General features: G+C 47.1%; 1 protein-coding gene across 4 annotated transcripts in view; it reads left to right on the forward strand.

Moving 5' to 3' along the window:
• LOC138489101 (uncharacterized) overlaps positions 1-25,151 on the forward strand; it is a 501,288-nt gene that overhangs the window by 237,879 nt on the left and 238,258 nt on the right. For 2 of the 4 annotated variants that reach the window (XM_069616698.1, XM_069616695.1), the window contains exon 3: positions 5,155-5,242. The exons of the other annotated variants lie outside the window; for them this stretch is intronic. The gene's annotated coding sequence lies outside the window, so the exon portion shown is untranslated. The remainder of the gene's footprint in view (positions 1-5,154; positions 5,243-25,151) is intronic. 4 annotated transcript variants of the gene reach the window in all.

Genomic DNA, 25,151 nt, shown 5'->3' on the forward strand with positions numbered 1-25,151 from the left:
GGAGATTAACAATGGGGCGAACAGATTGAGAATCAGCAATCAACAAATAAATACTCTAAAGAAAACCTTAATGTCTGATGTGAGAACGACAAGAAGTAAAATAAATTATGCGCCTTTGCTTCAGCAATTTAAAATCAAGACACAAGGGAATAAAATCATCTCGCGATCGAATAAACATGTCTACAGTGCAACAATTAGTGCAGCAAAAAAAGCACTGCACAGAGACATCAGAAGCCTGAAAAAAAAGCTAGGCACGCAATCATTCAATGCTATTAAAAAAAGAAAACAAAAATATCGAAATTGGCTGAAGTCCTTTGCTCTAATTCGAGATCAAGAAAGAGTGGAAACGATACTAAACCTCATTAAGAAACACAACACCAGAGAGATATGGACAATTCTAAATCAAGGATTGCTAAATCAAAACGCTATGATGGCAAATGGAATTAACTCAAAGATGTGGGAGATCCACTTTAGACTCGTCTTCAAAAAATCATCTAAAAATGTGATGCCAATAACATCAATGAAGAAGACTAAATGGAATGTGTGTGAATCAGCGGAAGATATCCTGGTGGCAATTGAAAGTTTAAACAACTCGAGAGCAGCTGGCCCAGACGGCCTAACTAATATCATGCTTAAAGAGAACAAGGTAGCATGGTCTCAATATATTGAAGAAATCTTCGCAAGAATTGCCAATATAGGAGAATTGCCAAATTCATGGAGATCTGCGATTGTGGTTCCGATTTTTAAGAAGGGTAATCTGGACGATCCTGCTAACTATCGCCCGATTGCCCTTCTAGATACTATCGGAAAGATTTTCGCAACCTTTCTACAAAAAAAACTGTCTAAATGGGCTTCTAATGTTGGGATAGTGGACCCCCGTCAGACGGGATTTACACAAGGTGTTGGTACAGAATTAAATCTAACCCTACTAAATATACTAAAATTGGAAGCCTTACAAAAATCAAAAAATGTATTCCTTGCTTTTGTGGACTTACGACAAGCATTCGATAGTATTAATCGGAACCTACTGTGGGACAAACTTCAGAAATGGTCGTGCCCAGCCGAATTACTCGATCCTATAATGGCTTTACACGAGAACACAAGAATCAGCGTTCGTATCAACACACAAGGAGGTCTCACAAATGAAATTGAAACTTAGAAAGGTGTAAAGCAGGGATGTCCTTTAGCAGCCACGCTCTTCAAACTATTTATGGCAGACCTACCTATATCATTACAGGGAACAAAATGCTTTCCCCCGAAAATAAACGGGCAACAGATCAGCTGGGCCATCTATGCTGACGATTTGGTGCTGATAGATTCAACTCCGATCGGAATGCAAAGACTTCTAAATTCGCTTCAATCGTATCTCCAAAAAAATGATCTTGAAGTGAATGTAGCGAAAACAAAAATCATCGTATTTGGCCCTCAGCAAGGACACCGAAATAAAAATTTCAAATGGTTAATCGACGGTGAACAAATTGAAATTACTTCCACCATTCGATATCTAGGAGTCCTATTCAATAAATCCATTCGTGAATGGGACTGGGCTCAACAACTAATTGATCGTATGCGAAAACTGTCTCTCCAAGGAGCAAAGATACACGCCGAATATGGAAAATTCTCACTGATTCCAGTTTTGACCTTCTATCAACAAAAAGTGGTGCCGACGATAACTTTTGGGAGTGAATCCGCCTGGAATTTGAATCAAGACATTTGGCCACGATTGGAAGGAATTTTTTGGCGAAAAATACTAAAATTACCGTCAAACATTTCTGTGTTGGCTATCCGTTATGAGCTGTCAATAGAATCCTTATACGGAATAGTTCTGTGGAGATAGGCAGCACTATTGAGAAAAATGTATCTACCTACATCCGCTATTCCATATCATATCTTGGCTCCAACCAAAGAATTCCCTCACGATGGTCTGGTTAAGAGCTGGGCAGATAAAATAAGAGCGATTTTGCATCACGCCGGCATTAAGCTAGAAATACTTTTAAAGCTACCGCAGATTGCTAAGAAAAAGCTAAGATTGTGGATCTGGATTCAAGATGAAGAAAAACGAAATTGCCTCGCTTCTTCTTTATATAATGGTCCAGTAACTCATGGTATTGATTTAACAGCAAAATATCTAAAACTATTCCCATCACGATACCATCGTGATCAGTTTTTAAGATTAAAACTAAATCTCTATAAAACAAAGGAGATGCTATGGCTGAAACGTGATAAAGAAACTGTTTCCAATTCATGCAGATTCTGTAAGACACACATTGAATCCTCCAAACATTTGATAATTGAATGCACGGAATTAAAAGACATAAGATCTCTCTTTCTAAATAACTTCATCCCGATAACCGGAAATATGGAAGAGTGGTGGTGGACACTGTTATCTGGAAATAATACCCATTTAATTTGTGCGGCAATTAACTTTATGGATAAGATTCTAATAATGCCCTAATATGTAGCAGCTAAGGATTTGAACTGCACAAAGACCGAGGCTCTATGATTGTATTGTCTTCTTTTGTTGGAATCAATATCGTTTTTTATAGATTTAAGAATGAATGTGGTAAAAAAAAAAAAAAGAATGTTTCTACTAAGGGAAAACGTGTTTGATGTGAATTGTGATAAAAGTTTAGTTAAACTATATGTTACAATAAAAAAAAAAAAAAAAAAAAAAACACACAAGCAACGTATGGAAGAATGAGGACATAGTGAGTGTAGAAAGCTTGAGGAAACGTTGTCAGATAGGGTACGCTGATCAGTTTAGATTACGTTGCTTATCACAGAAGCATTCTTTAGCTTTGAAATCTTGGCAAGGGGAATTGGAGACACAGCCTTGATCTAGTATTTTCCAAAGACATCAGGTCTTTGGGAAGGTTAATAGTCTTATAAATGCCTCTGTGAATGGCTGATTTTGAGATCACCTGTATGCCTAGAAGCACCATTCGGACATTTTCTTTGGCGGCGGGGGGGGTGTGGTGGTGGTGGTGGTGGTGGTGGTGTGTGTGGTCATCGAGACCCAAAATACCATGCATGTATAGTCCTCTTACCTCTAGTACTTAGTTCTACAAATGTAAACCCATATACTTTACATATAGCACGTTAAGGGATGAAAGGGGGTTAATACTTTAACAGCCAAATCGAGAGGGCCACCAAAAATGAGGATTAGATTATTTTTATAATACCGTTTACATATGTTTCCATTAAACTCCTAAAAATACACTAATCCAAAATAACCTACTGTTCGAAATGATAACCCACATTTCCACAGATGGCAGGCTCATTCAGAGACTTAAAAATAAAATACAGATACAATGGGGAGTACAAGCTGAAATTCCAACCTCTTGTAGGAAACTTCACGGACCCTTATGGGACCCGGAAAAAGGCCAAATGTGTAGGTAAGTAATACATTATTTAAGTGACGTTTTTCAATGCAGTAAAAGTTCCTCACAGGAAATGATGGGACAAAATCTGTAGACACAGCAGTGGTTATGGAGAGAAGACTGGTAAGTGAGAGTTACCTCACACATGTGGAGAAGGCAGCAATCTACCCAAGGGAATGCCAGAGGGGGGCCCCCCTCTTCAAGAGTTTCAGGTTCGAAAACCAGAAGCACCAGGAAGAATAGAAGCAAAGCGGGATTCAGGCCATTGTTCACCGATGGCAAACCATGTAGAAGATGGCCTGAGGAAACCCACAACTACTGATCAAGAATAGCCCACCAGCCCAAAGGTAAGTACCCCACAGTGCCAGTTTTGGAGAACACTGCTCAGGATCGGCGGAACAACCCATTGAGTAGAGATCTTCCGTTTACAGGTCCAGTTATGCCACCTAGGCTTGTGAACCCCAAACCAACGACGACTGAGATAACCCGAAAGAACAATCGGCCTTCCCAGAAGGGTGGCTCATCATCCAGGAGGGAAGGCAACCGCATTTATGGAACCCACACTGCAGAGGAACCCAGCAATGAGTTACAGATGGCAAAGAGTAGGATTTAAAAAAATAAATCGGTAACATATAATGGCTTCAAAAAAGCATATTGGACACCCAGTGTGGAAAAATAGGCTGCATTCCAGCTGCCACCTGTCTTCTCACTAAAGCCAATGTGGCTTGACAAAATCACACTAGGGCCCAAATCGGGTGCTTACAAAGCACCCCATTTCTAGGAGCTATATGGGATACCATAGGACCATATACTAAAAAGAGGTGGCAGCGGGACTTAAATAGAAGTTCCCCTGACAAAAATGTTAGAGATCCTAGAAAACCTAAGTGGAAAAAGCAAATAGTTTAGGGGGTCTCATAAAATGGAACCGCATAACACCTAAAAATGGAATTCTGCCCTAACGGTACCCCAGCTCTGGAATTCAGTTTTTTCTGGTTGTGTAAAGATGTGCTGGTACTTTGTCAGGCTGAGTGCTTTCTGTGATGTTTAATCCACTGTGGGGGGCGTCTTTACTGAGTGGGTGCAGGCAGTCCTATGGAGCAATTTGCACGGGATGAAGCATGCATTATGAGACGAAATCATGGTGGTAGGTGGCTGGGGGGGGCATTGTGTCAGATGACAGTGCATTGTGGGTTATGTAGTCCTATATTGTTTCCTATAATATGTAATGGGGGTAGTGCATTCTACGACATGTACTCCTGTACCTTTGCAAAGGGTTAGAGAGAGTGTACTGTTGGGGTGGCGCACAAAGTGTGGTAGTGGCTTTTGGGATGTGTGCTCTTGTTGCGTCTTCTGCTTTTAAAAAGGCTGCATGAATGATGGGAATGTTTAGTTATTTCTAGCATGTGTTGGGGAGTACCTTGACACATGATGCATTTGAATGGAGGGCAAGAGCATGTGATGTGCTTTACCTTTCATATTTAGGTTGTCCATGGGCACCTGATGGTTCTACCGACATAAAAAGTATCTGTGCCTATGAGGATGGGCTGGAAAGTGCGCTTGCAGTAGTTGGGCAAATCTTTCTCTCCCAGGCCTTTTATGTCATTTGAGACTGCATTGGAAATTTACTGATCGTTCCTGGCGTACCATGCCAGTATATGGACTTATGGGGCTATAAGTGGCGTCAAAGAAAGCTAACCTTTTTTGACTTTGTCAATGCTTGTTTACGATCGTGCAAAACCCTATTCTAACGCTGACATTCTTTCGATGCTCCCAGCTCCTGTGTCTACTTCCGGGTCAGTCCGTTCCTTGCCACTTATTCAAGTGAAGTAGACCAGCAAGAAATCCCATACGCTGCTGCCATGGTAAGTGTTCATGATATTATGAATCGACAATTACTTGTTTCAATCTTTAAACGTTTGAATTACAGCCCCCTGCCCACTAATAGAATGTACATTCCCCATAAAACAAAACCAATCCATATTTGCGCTTGCTCATTGTGTCATGGAAGTTTTCATCTCAACCTTGTTTGGGATACTCCTCACGTAATTTGCTCCTTTAATAACGCGCACAGGATCATTCTGAAAGGATGGTTTTATCTTTAGTACAAGCACCATAAAATTGGGACAAGGTGAGCAGAATGGCTACTTGTAAAGCATTGTGTACTCCTTGATCTGTCCGGAAACCGCACCTTGGTCTGTGGATCCCAACTCGATCCTCATTTTGCACGGTCTCCAGGGCCTGCCCCTTTTTGGACATCCCGCCTGTTGCACAGATTTGAAGTGCATTCTAATATACTCCTCTAAAATATCTACATCTGTTCGTAGAAGTGTACGGAAGCGTGAAGTGCTAACCTTGAAGATGCTGTGGCACTCATGGAATGGAAATGGAGCGCAAAGGGTGCAGAGGTCCCCGTCATCCAGCTAAGCGGACCCTGCTGGACCACTCCTTGGAATGCTAAATGGAAGTGGTAAAGCTTTATGGGAGAGCACTTTTTTTTTTTGGGAACAAAAAGATGGCACACCATTTTGACCCCCTCATTTGGCAGGGTACCCCTTTCTTTTGTGTCCTGTCCCCACAGCAGTTTCAGCGAAGTTACTCCGCAGATCTAATAGAATAAGCATATATTCCGTGACGGTTACAAAACCAAAGGGGCAAAATAATAGATGGGAGGGGGGGGGGAGGTGAACGTAAAGCATAGTTATGACCGCTCCTTCGCTCTCAGTTCCATTCCCAGGGTATCTTCCCTAACCCATAACGAGCATCAATGCCTAGGGTGGGCCCGCCACAAGCTCCAGTACGAACAAGCTAAAGCAAAGTTCTTCTCTTAAAGTGGGTTTACCAGTCTTGAAGGTCTGGGCCCCTCTCATGGCGGTGTTGGTAGTGCGGCTGGGGAAGTGACACCATCACTCACACTCTTGGATGTCCAAGTGTCCTCTGTATTTATATCCAAAATGGCTGTTCGTCTTCTTCCTCCTCCATCTTCCCGGTAGGATTCTGTATAAAAGGGTTGCACACGCTGACATCCAGATCTGGGCGACCACTGGAATGAGGATAAGGGATCTCGCTTGCCCCGCGTCGTATTTTTAAAAAAAATAATATGGTGCACTTATTTAGCAATTTAACAGAACATTTTCTGTTTGGCTTTATGGTGCAAAATGGCATGTCAAACCTCGTACCACAGTACATGGCCTCTAAATAGGATATCGCCTTGCATCTCTTCGGGAGACCACTGGCCCAGCTACACCTTCACTGTTTTGTCAGCTGCACTCTGTACAGCACTCTGTTGCACCCCAGCTACGGTTGCATTGTAAACTTGCATACAGAGGATGATGTGCGTGCTGTATGTGGTAGACCTCATGCCTCTCAGCGGGGGTCATTTTTTATTCTCCCTCCCCCCATGAGCATTGAAGAAGGTTCTAAAGACGGGCATAATGTGCTATATCTATTAACACCTTTTTAGCGATCTGGGTGGGGGGATATGAATAGTTTTTGCAGGTGGGACCAGGGCATGCAACAGGATGTGTGCCTGCTGTTCATTCGTGCACCGCCTGCAAAAACGTTTGGTTATATGTTGGCATGACGTTTTCATGCTGGAGTAAAACCAATGGATTCTTAGGAACACCATCTGTTATCAATTGCTAAAAGCGGGCAGATTATATAGGAATTCTCTGTGCGGGCATTTACACTTTTTTCGAAAGAAAGTGGGGGGGAAAAGGCGTAACTGAGATTTCTCCTGTTTTACCACTGTTTTCCACTATGTCTTTGAAGCTATTATAATTGCACAGAGGGAATCCATTTGCAAGTAAGTGCAAATGAAGACAGCCCACTCTGTTCAATTAGAACTTTATGCAAAATGAGGCCCTGTCACCTGCCCACGCAGTGCCATCCATTTGCAGAGAACTTTGGTGCAGCATAGCCATCACTGTAGCACAGTGATCCTTCTGAACTAATGCCCAGTACTTGGTGCCTTTGTGATTCCACTTCTCATACCAGCTTCGTTCTCTTACAGGTTCTCTTACAGGCTGCTACTGGGACTCAAATCCCCCTGGTTCTATAGAGATGAAGTCCCACAAATTGGGTTATATAGCGTTATAGCGTTCTCCTCACGCTACCACTCTTTCCTCCTCTATCTCTGCCTGGCATATCTCTTTTCAATGTTTGGGAATCGTGGGAGTTCCAGCACAGCAAGTTTGATGTAATTCCCTGAAGGCCCTACCACGGCCTTCCTCCTCCTTGCCCTTGAGTAGTCTTTTTCAGGCTGAAGAAAGACACTGTTAAGAGGGTTTTTCAGAAGGTACTCTGATGCAGGGTTCTGAGAGGCCAACTCCATTTTTTTAAAGGTGGACAAAAAACGTGGTTCTCTTCCTCGCTACCTTCAAAAGTTTCCAGACAAGGGAATAATAACTTTTTAAGCCTCGGGCTAAATCTAGCCCACACTGGGGAAATTTCGGCCAGAAGAAACTTGGGGGGGACCAATCAAAAAAACTCTGTAGACAATGCGACTCTCCAAGCCTACAATCCCTAAAACACCTTCTATTGGACTGCAAAGGAACTTGGGAAACAAGACTGTTGTTGCTTAGGAGATTTGTGGCTAAGGAAGAGTCTAATATCAGAGTTTTTCTGGGACAGGCTGATTGTCGGTCTGGAGACCATGTTGACGGCAACAATAGTAGAAGTAATGGAAAAATGCTCTTTTCTATCATAAAGGAAATCATCCGCCCCCGGAAAGAGCATTGCCAGGTTGTGATCGGTCCCCTTCGTTGCCCCTGGGCTCTTCTTGTATTTTTATTTTTTTTTCCTTTTTATTTTTTGCGTTCTTCCCTCGGTCTGCCCGCTGTAGTTTTAATTCTTTAATTCTTCTATTTCATTGAGCTCAACTGTGAAAAATGTCTTTCTATTTTTTCAAAACCAAAACAAATAATTTAAAAAAGAGAGGCCAACTTGGGGGTCCAATCAAGGTTTTACAAATAAAATATCATATTGTTAAAGTCTAAATAAACTCTCAATGGTTGAGAGGCAGATCTTTAAGGGTAAAACACTGGAGGAGGTATACTTGGTGAAGAGTACAGCTGACATCGACAAGACTGGGAAGTAACTGAGATCCCAACAGGAAGGATAAAAAAAATGCTCGAGTTATCAACGGGTTGCATCAAGTTAGAGACGTCTAAAAGTAAGTAAATATTAACATCCGTGTGGGGTGGCGATGAAGATCCACCCACCTCACAATAGATGAACACTGTTAAATTGCAAGCCAATGCAAAGTAATGTTTCAGTCTTGGAACTCTTGATTGATTCTGGGAGCTATCTGGAATAGTTAACCAGAAAAAGAACCCTTGTGTCCGTGATGTGCACAGGTTTCCTGGCAAGGATCCTGCCGTACAGCCCAGAACTGCCACTACAGTATATGTTACAAGTGAAAGAAACTGAATTGATGGGATAATAATCCTAGACCAGGATTGTGCTCTGGACATTGCATTAAAAAAGTGACGAAAGCAAGTGTAAAATGGCCCAGTCAACATGAACGCTTGAAGCCTGCCCAGAATGGAGCACTCTAAGAACATTAGGGTGAGGGGCAGCACCTATGGGGCTTTGCTTTCTACAAAGGTCACCTTTTCTGAGAATAACCCTTGGCAGGAATGCATTGGAGGAAAGTGGTTGCAGGCCTGGGGCGTTGTTTTGCTTTGAAGTCTGTCATACCTCAGAGGTTTGAAATAAGTAACCCGAAGAGCTCTACTCGTGAAGTGCCTGTTTCCTTCATGCACACCTCACTCATTACCCACATTTTATTGTAGCACCATTGTACATTTTAAATATTAAAGAATTTCAGAGGGATACTTGGACGGATGCTGTCTTACTGAAGACAATAGCCTTTATGTCCCCATGATTCCCATCCAGTGACACGGACTGGTCCTTAATGAGAAGCAACATTTGACAATTCGTCATGAAGATATTACTGCCTTTTTTTGATTTTTTTTGTTGTTGACAGATTGAGTCCCCACCCCTTGTTTAACTCTCTGAACATCGGCCAACTGCCATTGCTCTTACCCTCTGCATTTATTTGGTGCCCTGAAGCGGATCTTTTTATGCTTGACTCTCTCTGTGCACATTTAATGAATAAATGATGTTCTGTAGCCATTAGGCTTGTAAGTCTAAAGTGGGGATATGCTCAATGTTGGCTACTTTTACAGGCAGTGGATCATTGTGGCGAACCAGAAGAAGGATTTAGACGCATAGAGTACAGTCACAAAAACGACCTGTTGGCGAATCGGACTCCTTGTATTTGTTTCAGTTGTCTGCACAGGTGTATGCCTCTAGTTTGACTGTACAATACAATAGTAAAGGATGATTTGTTGATGGTATTATCTTTGTTGTGCCAACTGGTTAAAATCCTCTGTTCAATTCTTTCCATTTTTATCCTGTTTTATGCCAAGTTTTCAATAGGGTGCCTCCGAGGTGAGAGCCAAATGATTATTTTACACACTTAATAGTTTGCAATAGTTATTTATTTAATGATTTCCATTTTTTGACTCTCAACACGTGTTTCACCTCTATAGTTATAGAAGGCTCATCCGGAGTGTATCTAAGGGTATTCCACAATAATATTTCAAGATGTTTCAAAGTGAGTAGTTCTATTTGCCTGTTTTTCTTTTTAAACAGTTCTGTTTGAGATCCCTATCCTCCAAATTTTTGTTTTTAGTAAGGAATTGCTTAAATTAAGCCACACAAGTGGGGATTAAATTGCCCCCAGACAGGTACAGCCCATCCGATGCACATCATAGATATTCATGTCGTTTTTATTAAAAAATAAGGCAAACTGCATATCTTGCCCTACTGCTATCTGGAATACTCCCTACCTAACAAAACTAAATAAGGGTGCTCATCTGTCAGTGAGTCCAAAATGAAATGTTCCCATTCCAAAATCTTCCTTTGTACTTGCCCTATCACTAAAAGTAATAACTAAAGACTGCCATTTTATATACTCTCTGGCACGCCACCTTTTGGCCTGCGGGGTGTGAGGCCTTTCCACAAGGGCTTTCTCCAGAACCAACATTTGTTATCTTTGTATTTTTGAAATCCGTCAATAATTAATATTGGTCTGAACTGAAAGGTTACTCGTGAGCACCTGTAGTTAGTAGTACACATTTCCTATTAATGTTTCCTGCTATTTGCCAGACTTTCTAAGGACCTTACTGTCTGTCTCATTTTCTTTCTGAAAATAGTCTTTTATGATGATTCTTCTTTATTTTCATGTCTAGTTTGTCCTTCTACCGAGGTCTGCCTCTGTTAGGACTTGGTTTCTTTTGTTCCTTCTTTTCTATATAGTGTTTCCACTTATCCTGGTGCCTTTCCACTGGTTTACTCCTCTTGTTCTCTTCTAATGCTGGGCTTTGTACTGAAACATTATCAGTTGACTTCCGCAGCCTTTTCTTAAAATGTTCCAGTGTTCAACAAATGTAAAACTTGGTAACTTCCTGGGTTCCTCCCAGTACACACTCTTGTAGTTTCTCAGCATTCCACATTAATTAATTTCATAGTTATTCTGTAGTCTCTGTTGCCTCCCCCTCTCTCGTTCCACCCAGGTACTTTCATTCCTGGGGTCTAGGTTCCAGGGTCGGGCGTCAAACCCTAGCAGCTTTGCTCAGGTTCTGCTACCATCTTCCGGACTCTGCCGCAGAGTTGCTCTTTGCATCTGAGAAACGCAGGCTGTTCAGCGTCGCTCCTACGGCGGGACATTTCATTTCTCCTGCTCCTTTTGGTTTTGGCGTCATTTGCTCGGCTGTAGGCCCACCATGGATCTCCCATGGTTATACCACCACGATGGACTCGCCCCTGCCTGCAACATCTGTCTTCTGGCGTTCTAGGCTGGCATTCTTTCCTTTGCTGACCACTGCAGAATTGACAGTTCCTCATTGCTCCACCACTCCAAGGCGTATCTCTTTCTCTTTCTTTCTCTTTCTTTCTCTTTCTTTCTCTTTTTCTCTTTCTCTTTCTCTTCTCTCTTTCTTTCTCTTTCTCTCCTCTCACTCTCTTCTCTTTCTCTCTTTCTCTTTCTCTTTCTCTTTTTCTCTCTCTCTTTCCTTTCTCTCTTTCCTTTCTCTCTTTCTCTCTCTTTCTCTCTCTCTCTCTCTTTCTCTCTCTCTTTCTCTCTCTTTCTCTCTCTCTTTCTCTCTCTCTTTCTCTCTCTCTTTCTCTCTCTCTTTCTCTCTCTCTCTCTCTCTCTTTCGCTCTTTCTTTCTCTTTCTTTCTCTCTCTTTCGCTCTTTCTTTCTCTCTCTCTCCCTTTCTTTCTCTCTTTCGCTCTTTCTCTCTCTCTCCTCATCACAGTTACATATACGTCAGAATGAAAATGGGCATTCCATTTGGCTTCAGATATCATAGTTGATCCAGCATTACCTGAAGTCAATGGAAAAGAAGACTTTTGACTTGGTATTGAAGATAATCCCACATAAGCAGATATTGTTGCAGGTATAGGGAGCTCGTCATGGGAATGAGTTCTTGTACCCTAGAGGGGAGTCACTCCCAGTGAGGTCCCATTTGCCCAGACTACCTGGGAGGGTCTTGCGGAGCAGGCTCACCTCCCTAGACTCACAGCGGGTGGCTTTTTTTTTATAGCATCCTTGCCAGTGTAACCCTTTTTCACTCACTTAAGTTATTGGTCTGGTCGCCCGTAAAGGCTTCCAAACCCAGAGGGAGTTCTTAAGCACCCTATTTGTGTCCTAGAGTAGTTGTCACCGGGCATTGGTTTTAGCGGGTAGGCTGGTGGCAACTGTTGTTTGTTTCATCAGGAGTGCAAGCAGATTTACATCATTGATACCCCAATGTACCTTTTTGGTAGCCATTGGGATACTAATGCATAAGTCCTACTAGTGGGCCATTTTGTTTATAGGTCTTCCTTTGTTCAGGCAAATCTCAAATCAGGCTAAAAATGGCCGCTGTGCACACGTGAGCTCTGTGGCGGGTCAGAAGAAGCAGGCTGACACAAGGACATGTTTAGTGTTCTTTATTGGTATTATACGAATAAGGCCTATTTTTCCCTATCGCTATAGCGGGTTTTGCTGCCTACTAGGAATTCTGAAATGAAGATGACCTCCTTCCAAATGTATTCTAACTGACCCTACCGCTATTTGACTAATTTAAATAATGCTAGGAAAATGTCTCTTCCTTCTGGTTGTTCTCTTATGGCAATGTCTTTGTGTTTGATATGATATTTTATTTGTATTGCGCTCGTACACAAGTGTTTCAGAGCGTGACTAGGCAAGGGAGGGGAACAAGGGAGAACCCAGCACAACATAAAAACGATCTTACTAGGCCCAGTGACATTGAGAACGCGCAAGTGCAATGGAAAGGGAAAAGGGGGAAAAAGTGCATGGAAGTACTCATAGTACTCATTAATAAAATCCCTTCAGATAGCCTCTTGTCACCTTCTGGACAAGGTCCTGTAGTTCCTTTATAATGTACTTAGGTTTGCTGTCCCCTCTTGCGATAGTTATTTCACAGGGCTTTATAATTCTTTCTTATATTCTCTTCCAGGTGTATATGCCTTTCTGATCTCTGTAGCTCTGGTCTTTAAGTTGGCTATATGTTGCAGCCATGTGAGCCTTCCCGTTTCTTGGTGTGGCTCAGTTTGATCACTTCTTCACTCTCCTATTTCACTTGACTTCAGTTCCCATTTAGATTCCCACCCCTCTTCCCCTTCCCAGGGTGTTTGTCTCCAGTTCTTAACACGTTCTCTTTCAGGCTTACTCACTATTCTTGGGATCACCTTAATACAGTTCAACTTTGCAGGCTTTATATTTAGGGACTTGTCACTTTCACTGGGATGGGTTTCTCTTGGTATCCATTGCTTGATACCTTCCCTCTTAGGCTTATTTGTTGTTCTCATAGTCACATTTATACAGTGCCACTTTATTGGCATTCATTTCAGTATCTCATCGATGCACCATCCACATCAGCAGAACCCACCAAAACCAGATAACCGAGATACCACAAAGACGCACTGGAGCCTGTGCTCCAGTTAAAGATGGCCGCCGCCATCCCGCTTTCTGAGTACTCGGCAAGCTCAGCTTAGCTACCGGAATCTTGCAGCAGCGCTTCAGCATTCCAGGGAGGCCAACCACCCAAGATACCTTGTCAGAAATTTGGGGAATATTCAGGCCTCGGACTGAACACTAACAAAACTGAGATATTCCCCTTGACAGAAAAGACTATTGAAACTGTCGAACTCTATGGTCTAAAATGGGCGCCCCAACAGGTGAAGTATTTGGGCGTAGAAATAGCACGCAAGCCCAGAGTGGGTCCGCTCCCTTAATTACGTAGATCTTGCCGATGCACTCTGTGCCAAGATTGACCGCTGGAATCAACTCCCTATATTGCTTATGGGTAGGGTAGCCTTAGTGAAAATGCTCATACAACAGAAACTCTTATCTCTTCAGCACAGTACTGCTGTTGTCCGGTAGGCCCTTCCTCTTGAGAATACAAAGTGCATGCTCGACATTTGTGTGGAAGGGGCAGGTGCGCGTCATTTGGAAGCCCCTCAAAATGCCGTATGAGCAGGGAGGGCTGACGACTCCTGAGTTCGAGCTATACTTCTTGGCTGCGCAGGCTTATTATGCGATATATTGGACGAAGTGAGGGCCCGGTTCGTCACATGTGGCATTGGAAACACAAGGGGGTGACCCGCCCTCTTACTTCATGGGTTGGTTGAGGGGAAGGCAAGGAGTGACGGTCTTGGTCGTGCAGCAGGCATGGGCTAGGTTGGTAGGCCTCTCTAAAGGTTCCATATTGTATAACACGGACATTCCTATTTGGAGCCCACCATATTTACAGCCAGCACGTGATGGGGACCTAGCCAAACACTGGCGAGACGGGGGGCATATCACACTTTAGAGATTTGTTCCACAAGGGTCAATTTATTACCTGGGATGAAATCAGGGCAATCATTGGCGACACTCCACTGCAGAAATTACAATAGCTTAGACTCTGCTCTGTACTAGCAATAGTGTGGAATGAATTTCCTAATGAACCGCCCTCACATCCGAGCCTGAGATACGCACTAGCTCCCGGCACAGCAAAAAAGACGGCCTCAGCACTATATAAAGTGACAGTCCTGGTCATAAAAGCGTAAACACCAGACATAAAAGGGAAATGGGAAAGAGACCTAGGGATCACTCTCACAGAAGTGCACTGGATGCAATTATGTAGGTTGACAAAACAAATTTCCTATAACTCCAGGTACAGTCTAAACCAGTTCAAGATATTGAATAGTCCATCTCACCCCTGCACGTCTTATGAAAATGTACACTGCGGCTGAGGGGAAATACCCAAGATGTGGGAATGAGGATAGGGATACAGTTCACATGCTATGGTCTTGTGGTGCATTGAATGAGTATTGGACGAAGGTGTGCGCAGCGCTAGAAAACATGATTGACCAACATGTCATGTAGGACCCAGGGTCCTGTCTACTGAGCTATGTGGGTAGGATGAACCCCATCCAGCGTAGGCTCCTCAAATTGGGTCTGTTGTTGGCTAAGCACGCCATTCTGATGAGATGGAAGAGTAAGGTAGCCCCCCCACCCCCCACCCCCCTCGGTGGAAGACTGGGTGAATGTCATGGGCAAATGACAATGAAGTTTATTCTGGCTTGCTCTCCTTGACGAACCAGCCTAAGGACATTTGGGGAAGATTTAGGCAATATCTACTAGATAAAAGTGAAGAACAAACTGGTCACAACGCAATGCTATGTACCTAAATTGAGACTGTTCGAATATGAGCGTCATACATTAATCTACCATGTAAGTCATGTATGGCATGTTTTGTTGTAACTCTGTGCTATGTTAAATAAAGGTTTAAAAAAATAAGACTGCAATCTCTCCTTCCAGCAACATATCAAAAAAAAAGCACAAGCCCCTGGAAAAAACTAGGATTCTTCTGGGCGATCAACCTTTCCTCCCACCTGAGGATATCAACCACGGTCATGGCCCTGGTAAACCTCCACCTTGAAGGGGGGAACACTCTGCTCAGTGGTGTCTTGGCCCAGTGGTTCTCTTCTATATTCTTCTCACTAAACCATACAGGTTGAGTCCTTGATAAACATTCATTCCTCTTATCAGTCTTTGTAGGATTCTCATTCTTCTCACAAGTTTGCCAGGCACTGAGGCAAGTAGGATTACTGGGTTGCACTTCGGGCATTGCCCTATAGGCTAGTGCGAGCCAGCTGATGAGCATTAGGACTACCACCAGTTTTTCGACCTTCAGCAACCTGTAAAATGTGTGTTTATCAAAGTTCACTAAATGTTTTTATCTTTCTCTGCCACTTGTCAAGCATCCTGAAACTGTCTCGAATACAAAAACCTCTATTGACTGCCATTTTCCAACTAAACCAGCATAGATGCAAAGAATAGTGTTGCAAATAAGGATTCTGAAACAAGGTTTACTTCTGGTGAATGCTTCAAAACTCTGTTAGTAGCAGAAGTGATGACATGCACACGGGTGCCTCACATTCCATCTACGAAAGTCACACAAAGGGTATCCAGGAGATTACAAAAAATTAGAGACACAGAAATCCTTTTTGGTAAATTTTATGTTCGCTGTCCACGAACATAGGCCCACAGCCATGCACCGATTCTTACACCCCTTGCAAACAAGCAGCCTGACCTAGGTCTTTCCCAGAGAACAATAGCCTTAAATACCTCCTTGTTAAGGATACTTGACTGAAGAATGCTGCAAGTCATCCCTCCAGAGTGAAAGAATGTGGAATGAGAGACACTTCTGGTTGGGCAAGTCTGTCAAGTGTGCTCCTTGAAGCCAGAACATTTTTTTACAAGTTTAAATGTATTGAAAATATCAGACTGGAAATAAACAAACTTCTCCAGCATGGGGTCTGGCATGGATTCACATGCTCATGAATATTCCCCGTCAGGCTGGGAATCCTCGGTAAAGAAAAAACCAGTATCAGTTTCGTTTCTGATCTGTCTTTCGTAGTAATAACCAATCACTGATCTCTGCGTCATACTGACCACAGCCAATGACTGCCCTCTACCTAAGCCCCGCCTCTGGCAGCCATCTTCAGATTTTTACCGCACGTTCATGTGTTGGGATCCTCGTGCTATTGCTCTCGAGCGTTAGTGCTATTTTTTCACGTTTTTTTCTCAAAAACTTCATTTTTTCGGTCAAAAGAGCCTCAAGCTCCACCGACTCTCTATCCGATCAACGGGGACCCGTGTCGGATTCGTCTGCGCCCCTCAAGGGTGAAGATTCATCGAGCTACGCTTTTGGACGACTCCAGAAGTTTCTCAGGCCCAGTCATGGCCCAGGAGAAGGGAAGCTCGACGCCCGGAAAGCTGTTCAGGGTCTGCCCTGGATGCCAGCTTCAGAACGTCTTCAAGGAGGACGAACACTCCTTTTGTCTCTACTGCCTACATGAGGACAAGACGCACGTGGAGAAGGACTGTGCGTTTTGCGGCAACATGTCGGAGCGGACCATGAAGGACCGCCATCAACGTCTCGCCAACTGGCTAGAAGGGAAGAGCCCGTCCGGCGAGAAGAAGAAGAAGAAAACCGAGCGGTCTTCTAAGACCTTTGAGGACGCCCCGGCGACGGGGGTCCAACATAAGGCCAAGCACCGCGAGTCCGCTGGCACCGGGAGCGCCGAACGGTCGGGCTCTACGGGCGCCAGGCAGGGCACACCCTCCCCGGCACCATCAACCACGAGCCAACGCTCTGGGTCGGGTAAGAGGAAGGCCGAGCACCCGGCGAAGCTCCTGGAGAGGCCCTGGTCGAGCTCGAAGGCGGAGGGGGAGCGAGGCGGTGTCCCCCCCTCAAGGATAAGGCGGTGAGCGCACCTAAGGTGGTGAAGGCCTTAATCCATCCGGCCAAGCCCTCTATCGAAACTGTCGCGGCGGCCCTGGCTCAGCCTGTGCAGGCTACACCAGTGGTGGCGACCTCGGGGCTCAGAGTCTCCCTGCCACCTCGGAGGGAGTCCTCTTTTGTGCCCATCGATAGGACCCCCGTGAAATCCCCCGAGGGGAAGAGAAAGGGGGGGCAGGGCGTCGTCGTAGATTCGGCTTCAACCTCGGAGGAGGAATTGGTCGAGGTCTTAAGCCACGGGCTCGGCGTGGAAGAAGACCGGCCCGTCGGGATGGATCCCGACGCAGGTGACGACGACATGTCGAGGGTACCGACGGGGCCCCTGATCGCCCGTCGGATTCCCCTCTGCCAGCACCGCAAGACAACTCGGCGGCCATTTTGTTGGCTATACAGTCCTTATGTTCAGAGATAAGGACGAGACTACCGTTGCCGACGGAGGAACCTCTCCCGTCTGGGGACCCAGAACCGGGACCTTCTGGTGTCCCCCCTACTAAGAAAAGAAGGATCCACCCTCCACCTCCTTTTCAGCCGTCGCGCCCCGTCCAGCCCTCCTCCCCGTCCACCCGAGGGGATGATACGGGGACTGACACGGCAGCGACGGGTACGGACGACGAGGTATACGACGAGGATTTACCGTCGTCGCCTCCCACCAGGGCTTCTCCGCCCGACGAGATTGGATCGTTCCACTCCATGATCACCAGGGCATCCGAGCTTTTCCAACTCTGCCCTGAGGAGAAGAAGGAAGGTTTCCTTTATCAGCGGCGCGAGGCCAAGAGGAAGACGGTCCTCTCAGTGCCTCTATTGGACGACATTTGGGATGAGGGCCTCACCCTCCTCAAGAACCCTTCCACGACGCCAGCTAGAAGAGACCGGTACGAGAAGAAGTACCGGGTCCCGGACACGGCCCCCCTGTGCCTCCGGGCGCAGCCTACCCCGGACTCCGTCGTCTCCGCGGCGGCCAGGAAGAAAGCGGGGGGAGGTGCGGCCTCCACATCGACTTCCCCACCGGACGGTGAGGGAAAGAAATTGGACGCTATGGGACGCAGAGTCATCTCGTCGGCAGCGACGACGATTAAAGCGGCCAACGCCTTGGCTATCGTGGCCCGCTACGATAGGGAGCTCTGGTACAAACTGGCTCCCCTGCTGGACTTCCTGCCGGACGACAAGAGGACAGAGGCCCTGGAGATCCTGCAGGAAGGTGAGGTGGCTTCGGACCACGCCATTACCGTTGCGACGGACATCGCCGACACTGGGTTCCGCCAGTTGGGCAACGGCGTTTGCCTTAGGCGGCGTGGATGGCTCAAGGCTACGGACTTCCGTCAAGACGTTCAGACCAGAGTCCTGGACATGCCCTTCGATGGGAACAACCTGTTTGGGAAAACAGTGGACGATTCCCTTCAGGCCATTAAAGCGGACACTGAGACGGCCCGGGCCCTGGGAGTTCTGCAACAACGACGGACGCCCTTTCGGAGCAGCGGAGGCAAGGGCGCCTCCAAAGGTTCCGGCGGCGGTTTCTCCACCTACCGTCAAGCGGCCCGCTCATCGTCTCAGGAGGCCTACAGAGGACGAGGCAAGTCTGGCGGACCCCGCCGTCGTCGCCAAGGAGGTCAAGGCGGCAAAGCCTCGTCGAAGCAGGATTGAACCGGCCGTGGGGTCCGGCCCCCACCGAAGCACCCCGGTGGGAGGCCGGCTGGCGAGCTTCGTCAGCGTGTGGGAGTCCATCTCCACCGACCGTTGGGTGCTGGACGCCTTGGCCCGGGGCCACGCGCTCGAGTTCCAGAGAAGGTGCCCGCGCGTCCCCCCCGTGGCCAGGAAAGAACTTCACGTCCCTCAACTTCTCCTGGAGGTAAAAGCGATGCTCAGGAAGGGCGCCATCGAACTCGTCCCAAAGAGGCTTCGGGGCTCCGGAGTTTACTCGAGATACTTCCTCGTGAAGAAGAAGACAGGGGGATGGCGCCCCATCCTGGACCTGCGACGTCTGAACAAGTTCATCAAGGCGCAGACGTTCCGGATGGTCACCCTCCAGCACGTCCTGGGTCAGCTGGAGGAAGGAGACTTCCTGTCATCGTTGGATTTGGAGGATGCCTACTTCCATATTCCCATCCTAAAGGGGCACCGAAAATTCCTCAGGTTTGTGGTCCAAGGGCGTCATTACCAGTTCAAAGCCCTCCCCTTCGGACTACGGTCGGCACCCAGGGTATTCACCAAGTGCCTCGCACCGGTGGCGGCGCAGCTGCGCCGCGAGGGGGTCCACGTCTACCCCTACCTGGACGACTGGCTCATCCGAGCCAAGACTAGGGAGCTCGCCGTGGTTCACACGGCAAGGACCGTCCAACTTCTCACGGACCTGGGATTCTCCGTGAACTACGCCAAATCCCACCTGGTACCCGCGCAAGACGCTCTGGTTCTGGGAGCGAGGCTCAACACAGTGTCTCTTCTGGCCTCCCCGTCGGAGGAGAGGACCAGGACCATCCTGGGCAAGGTGCAGCGGATGTTGGTGGCCGACGCGGCCAAGGTGAGGTCCATCAAGTCCCTCCTCGGAATGTCTTCCTGCATCTACCTCATTCCCATGTGCAGGCTCCGGATGCGCCCGTTGCAGGAGTTCCTGGACGCGCGCTGGATCCAAACGACGGGCAGCTTCGAGGAAAGGATCACACTCGACGAGAGTTTCCGACGAGCGATCCGGTGGTGGGGCACCCGCGCGCATCTGACGGCGGGCTTGGACTTCCAGACCCCAGCCCACCAGGAGACAGTGACCACGGATGCCTCCCTGGAAGGGTGGGGAGCGCACACCGAAAATCTGCACGCAAGAGGCCTTTGGCTCCCGACGGAGAAATTCCTACATATCAACGTCCTGGAGCTCCGTGCAGTGTTTTGGGCCCTCAGGTCCTTCCTTCCGTCCCTCAAGGGCAAGGTGGTGAGGATCTTCACCGACAACACCACCACCATGTTTTACATCAGGAAATAGGGCGGAACCAGGTCCCCAGCACTGTCCAAGGAGGCGCAGGACCTGTGGCATTGGGCCATCGCCCAAAGGATATTTCTGGTGCCGTTTCATCTGGCAGGGATAAAAACACCATCGCCAACTCACTCAGCAGGGAGCTGCGCTCGTGCCACGAGTGGGAGCTACGGCAGGATCTAGTGGATCGCCTCTTCCGACGGTGGGGCACACCCCAGATCGACCTGTTCGCGACGGCGACGAACTCCAAGTGCCGGAGGTTCGCCAGCAGGTTTCCCCAGGCGAGGAGCATGGGCGATGCTTTCTCGTTCCCCTGGGAGGGCCTGTTCCTCTACACGTTCCCTCCCTTGCCACTGCTAATCCGGCTCGTCAACCAGCTCAAGAGGTCACGGTGCAGGATGATCCTCGTCGCACCTGCGTGGCCGAGGCAGATATGGTTCCCGGACCTTCTGGACTTGTCAGCGTCCCCGCCAATCAAGCTGCCAGTGGACGCGGATCTACTCTCCAGAGAAGGAGGCGCCATCCTCCACCACGACCCGAAATCGCTGAACTTGCAGGCCTGGCTCCTGCAGCGCTAGAGTTTGGAGGATACGACATACCGGCCGACTGCAGAGAGGTTCTTGCAAAGGCCAGGGCGTCCTCGACTCTTAAATGCTACGGACACAAATGGAAGAGGTTCTCTGTCTGGTGCCACGCACAGAAGATTAACCCTCTACGGATTACGGCCCCCCAAGTACTGCCGTACCTGCTGACGCTGGCCAAAGCTGGACTGGCACACGCGTCCATCAAGATTCATCTTGCTGCGATCTCCCGATACACCAGAACCACGGGGCGGACGTCCTTGTGGTCTCATCGTCTGGTGAAAGAGTTCATGAAGGGACTGTTCAGATCGTTCCCGCCGGTGAAGGCTCCGGCCCCGGCGTGGGAGCTCAACGTGGTGCTGACCAAGCTCATGGGACCTCCGTTCGAGCCTCTGCACTCAGCTCCGTTGAAATTTCTGTCGTGGAAAACAGCGTTTCTTGTGGCCATCACCTCCGCACGACGAGTGGGAGAGATCCAGGCCCTTTCCTGCAAGGCCCCGTACTTGACTTTTCACGCAACGAGGGTAGTGCTCAGGACGCACCCCTCCTTCATGCCCAAGGTACCGTCGGACTTCCATCTCAACGAACCCTTGGTGTTGCCTGTGTTCTTCCCGCCGCCTTCGTCGCCGGCTGAGAGGACTTTGCACTCGCTGGATGTGGCTAGAGCGCTAAAGTTCTACGTGGACCGCACGAAGTGTTTTCGGAAGACGTCACAACTCTTTGTGAACTTTGGACCTGTCAATCAGGGGAAGGCTCTCTCGAAGGCTTCCATTTCCAGATGGCTCTCCGGCTGTATCATGTACTGTCACCGGTTGGCAAACCGACCGCTGCCTGGCCGTCCGAGAGCCCATTCCACCAGAGCAATCGCAGCTACCACGGCGTTCCTATCTGGTGTGCCCCTGCTGGACATATGCAGGGCTGCTACGTGGAGGTCGACGCACACCTTCACGAAATTCTACTGCGTCGACCGGGATTCCAGGGAGGAGTCCAGGGTCGGCCAAGCAGTGCTGCGCAACCTGTTCGCCTGAGGTGAGCCTGGTGAGGAGGTAAGATGCTTAATGTTGAGTTTGATGTGATGCTTAATGTTGAGCCTTTGCCACCTCCTGTGGTTGTACATGCGTGTACTGCTATGTATTCTTTATTCATGAGCATGTGAATCCATGCCAGACCCCATGCTGGAGAAGGAACAAGTTACTTACCTGTAACTGTTGTTCTCCAGCATGGGTCTGGCATGGATACACATGCGAACCCTCCCGCCTACCCCTCTGCGGCTCTTCACTTGGTCATACTGCCACTTCACGTGCTTCCAAATCTGAAGATGGCTGCCAGAGGCGGGGCTTAGGTAGAGGGCAGTCATTGGCTGTGGTCAGTATGACGCAGAGATCAGTGATTGGTTATTACTACGAAAGACAGATCAGAAACGAAACTGATACTGGTTTTTTCTTTACCGAGGATTCCCAGCCTGACGACGGGGAATATTCATGAGCATGTGAATCCATGCCAGACCCATGCTGGAGAACAACAGTTACAGGTAAGTAACTTGTTCCAACTCCATATATGAGCAATAAGAATTCACAACAACACATCTTTGAACTTTGAACAGTCACTTTCAAGGCTCCATCAAACACCCTGTCCCTCCCTCCCCTTCACCCCCTGACACATGAGCAGTTGGTTGCACAAGTAAATCACACAGAGGAAACCTCCCAAAATCCACTGCCATGGGCCATATAGATCCTTTAGTCCCTTACCTTTGTACTGTGCCCTCTCTCGACATCGTCCCCACCCCGGTTGTCCCGAGGTAACTGCAGGCATGTATTTCATGGTAAACGGCAGCCATTTTTGTTGTTCCACAGTGCCACTTCCATTGGTCAACTCTGTAAGCACTTCCATCTCATATCTATGCCTGGCTGCCGACACCCCCTCCCTCCTACCCGAAATCGTCTTGTTCTTGCATGCCCTAGTCACCACCACTCTAGCTACTATTAAGAGGTTACGCACCATGTGACTCGTCCTTGCTTACTTCCCATCCTCTTCGTGTAGACTAAAACAAACCACAAGGGGCGCTAAGAGCTTGTCTATGCCATCCAGATCACAAACCCAGGACAAGACCTTGCACCAAAACAGCTGCATTTTCGGACCGGACCACCATGCGTGCCAATAAGTGCTCTGCGATCCACACCCCTTCCAAAAACGTGGGTCCACCACACCTCTCTCCCCCTCACCGAGTACATTCGCGGCAGTTTAGCTGGCAGCAGCTGCCATCTATGGATTGTCTTAATAGCATAACATTTATGCTGAGAGGATATGGAGATGGTCTTTGTGGATCTACACATTGTCCTCCACACTTCATCCTTCAGTTCCACCCTGTGGTGAATCTAGTGATACTGCTACTGACTCTCTGCAGGGAAGCTTCTCCTACCTGGCCAGGGAAAGGCAGTAGCTACCCGACTCTGAACCTGGGGGGTGGCTATCTGCAGGAAGACTGCAAGGGGGACGGCCTACTTTAGAGAGGCAAGGGATTATTAAAACAGAATGACCCTTCAAGTGTACTTTTGAGCAACACTCGTGCACCTTTGCAACATGTCTGCATGGTTTACTGTAACATAGATGAAGAATTCCCAAGTCTGCTTAATCAACCTCCCTCTTTACCTTCCCCTCTCCTTTTTAGTACTAAGACAAGGAAGAGGGATAGAAGAATGATGACTAGAAGTGGGAAGAAAACATTGTGCTCTCGTCTTTGGAAAGTATTCACGAAGGCCGAAAAGTTTAAAACACACACGAGCAGAGGCTGCAGGAGAACGCAGCTTCTGCTGACACTTTCTGGAACGCTGAGCTCAAGTGTTTTATACATAGCTCCACAGAGGCTGATGAGAGGGACGAGGGACGAGCGAAGAGAGTGGAGAAGTGTGCCTCTTTGTTGCGAGAGGCAGCCCGAGCTGTCATTAGCGATGGAGAGGAAACGGTTCATACCCCCAGTCAGTGCGAAGAAGTAAGAACTAAGAACGTGAGGTACACTGCAGGTGCCCGGTAAGCCCAAAGAGAGTGGGTTACCATAGCGCTTCGAAGTGAGGCTCTCGTGTCCCTGAAAACACGAGAAAGAGTGATTGAAACTAGTGGAGAAACTAATGTGACCTGTGATATGAAAAGGACAGTGACCCAGTGTTTGGGGATACAACATAATACAAATATGGACAATCTTATGAAAGGATCAATGATCCGGTGCTTGGGAAAATGAGACTGATAACCTGAACAGTTTGCAAAAAGTGTCCGAGAAACCCAGTACTTGAAAAAGGTGATTGATATAATTAGGAACTTGGAGGAGAAAGGGTCGGTGACCCAGTATTAAAAATACATTATTTTGTGGAGGCAAGAGTGATTGAAGAGTGGAAAAGCACTGGCAGGTTAGTGAACCAGGCCAACAGTACGTCTGGGACTCACCCCGAGGTTAAGAGTGGAACATTCTGGTAGGAGGGTAAACCAGGAATAAGGAAAGAAGTGAACTTTATGAAACATTGTGGCAGTAGAGTAAACAAGAACAAGAAGCGAAATATTGTGAAACGGTGAAAAATAATTGTAAAAGGGAAGAACACAACCCGTTTGGAAACTGAGAAAGTTGCAAGCACCCTGGCAGGAGAGTACACCAGGGTAAAAAGGAGGAACTATCAAAGGACAGGAGAATAGTCCTACCCCTTTTAAGCTTTAGACCTACAGACAGACCCTCCAGGATATTGCGGCATGAAATGGTAAATTTTGCGGTACAAACCTTTATTTATTGCAGCATTTTCGTGGCACATTTTTTATTCACATTGACTGGAGGGTGTAAGATTAGCACATTGCAGGAAAGAGGCAGTGTGCAAGTCTACACGAGAGCCAGGGTTTCATTCTTTGTACATTTTGTATCAATTTAATAGGAAGAGTCATAGATATCTCTTGCTTGGCAGAAAATTGTTTGGATTTGTGTCGGGTTTAATGTGCATGCTTATTTAACATTGACAGTATTGATCATTATCCATTGTAATGCTGAAAATATTCCTCTAATCCCCAAACCACCACACACCTCTCTCACCAACACACTTTGCAGGCCTCACCAATTCCCCATCACAACTTGCATTCCCGAACCTCTCACTCTGTCATACACCTACTCAGTTGCTCCGTCACACTGCCAAGTCACAATTTGCATCCCCAGTCCCTGTCTCACTCCAAGTTATACTCCCAACTCACACCTTACGCTCCCCAATTCATCCAGCAGTACATAGTCCTTCATTCTTTAATGCTACTTCTGCATCGTGCATCCTTTGTCCCATTGTATCGCACTCTTCCCTCATCCTTTCTCCCAATCTGCAGTTCAATGCCACTTTCCGGCTAA

The sequence above is a fragment of the Ambystoma mexicanum genome, chromosome 9 (assembly GCF_040938575.1).
Source record: "Ambystoma mexicanum isolate Mex_15411 chromosome 9, UKY_AmexF1_1, whole genome shotgun sequence".
In the NCBI taxonomy this organism is placed as follows: Eukaryota; Metazoa; Chordata; class Amphibia; order Caudata; family Ambystomatidae; genus Ambystoma; species Ambystoma mexicanum.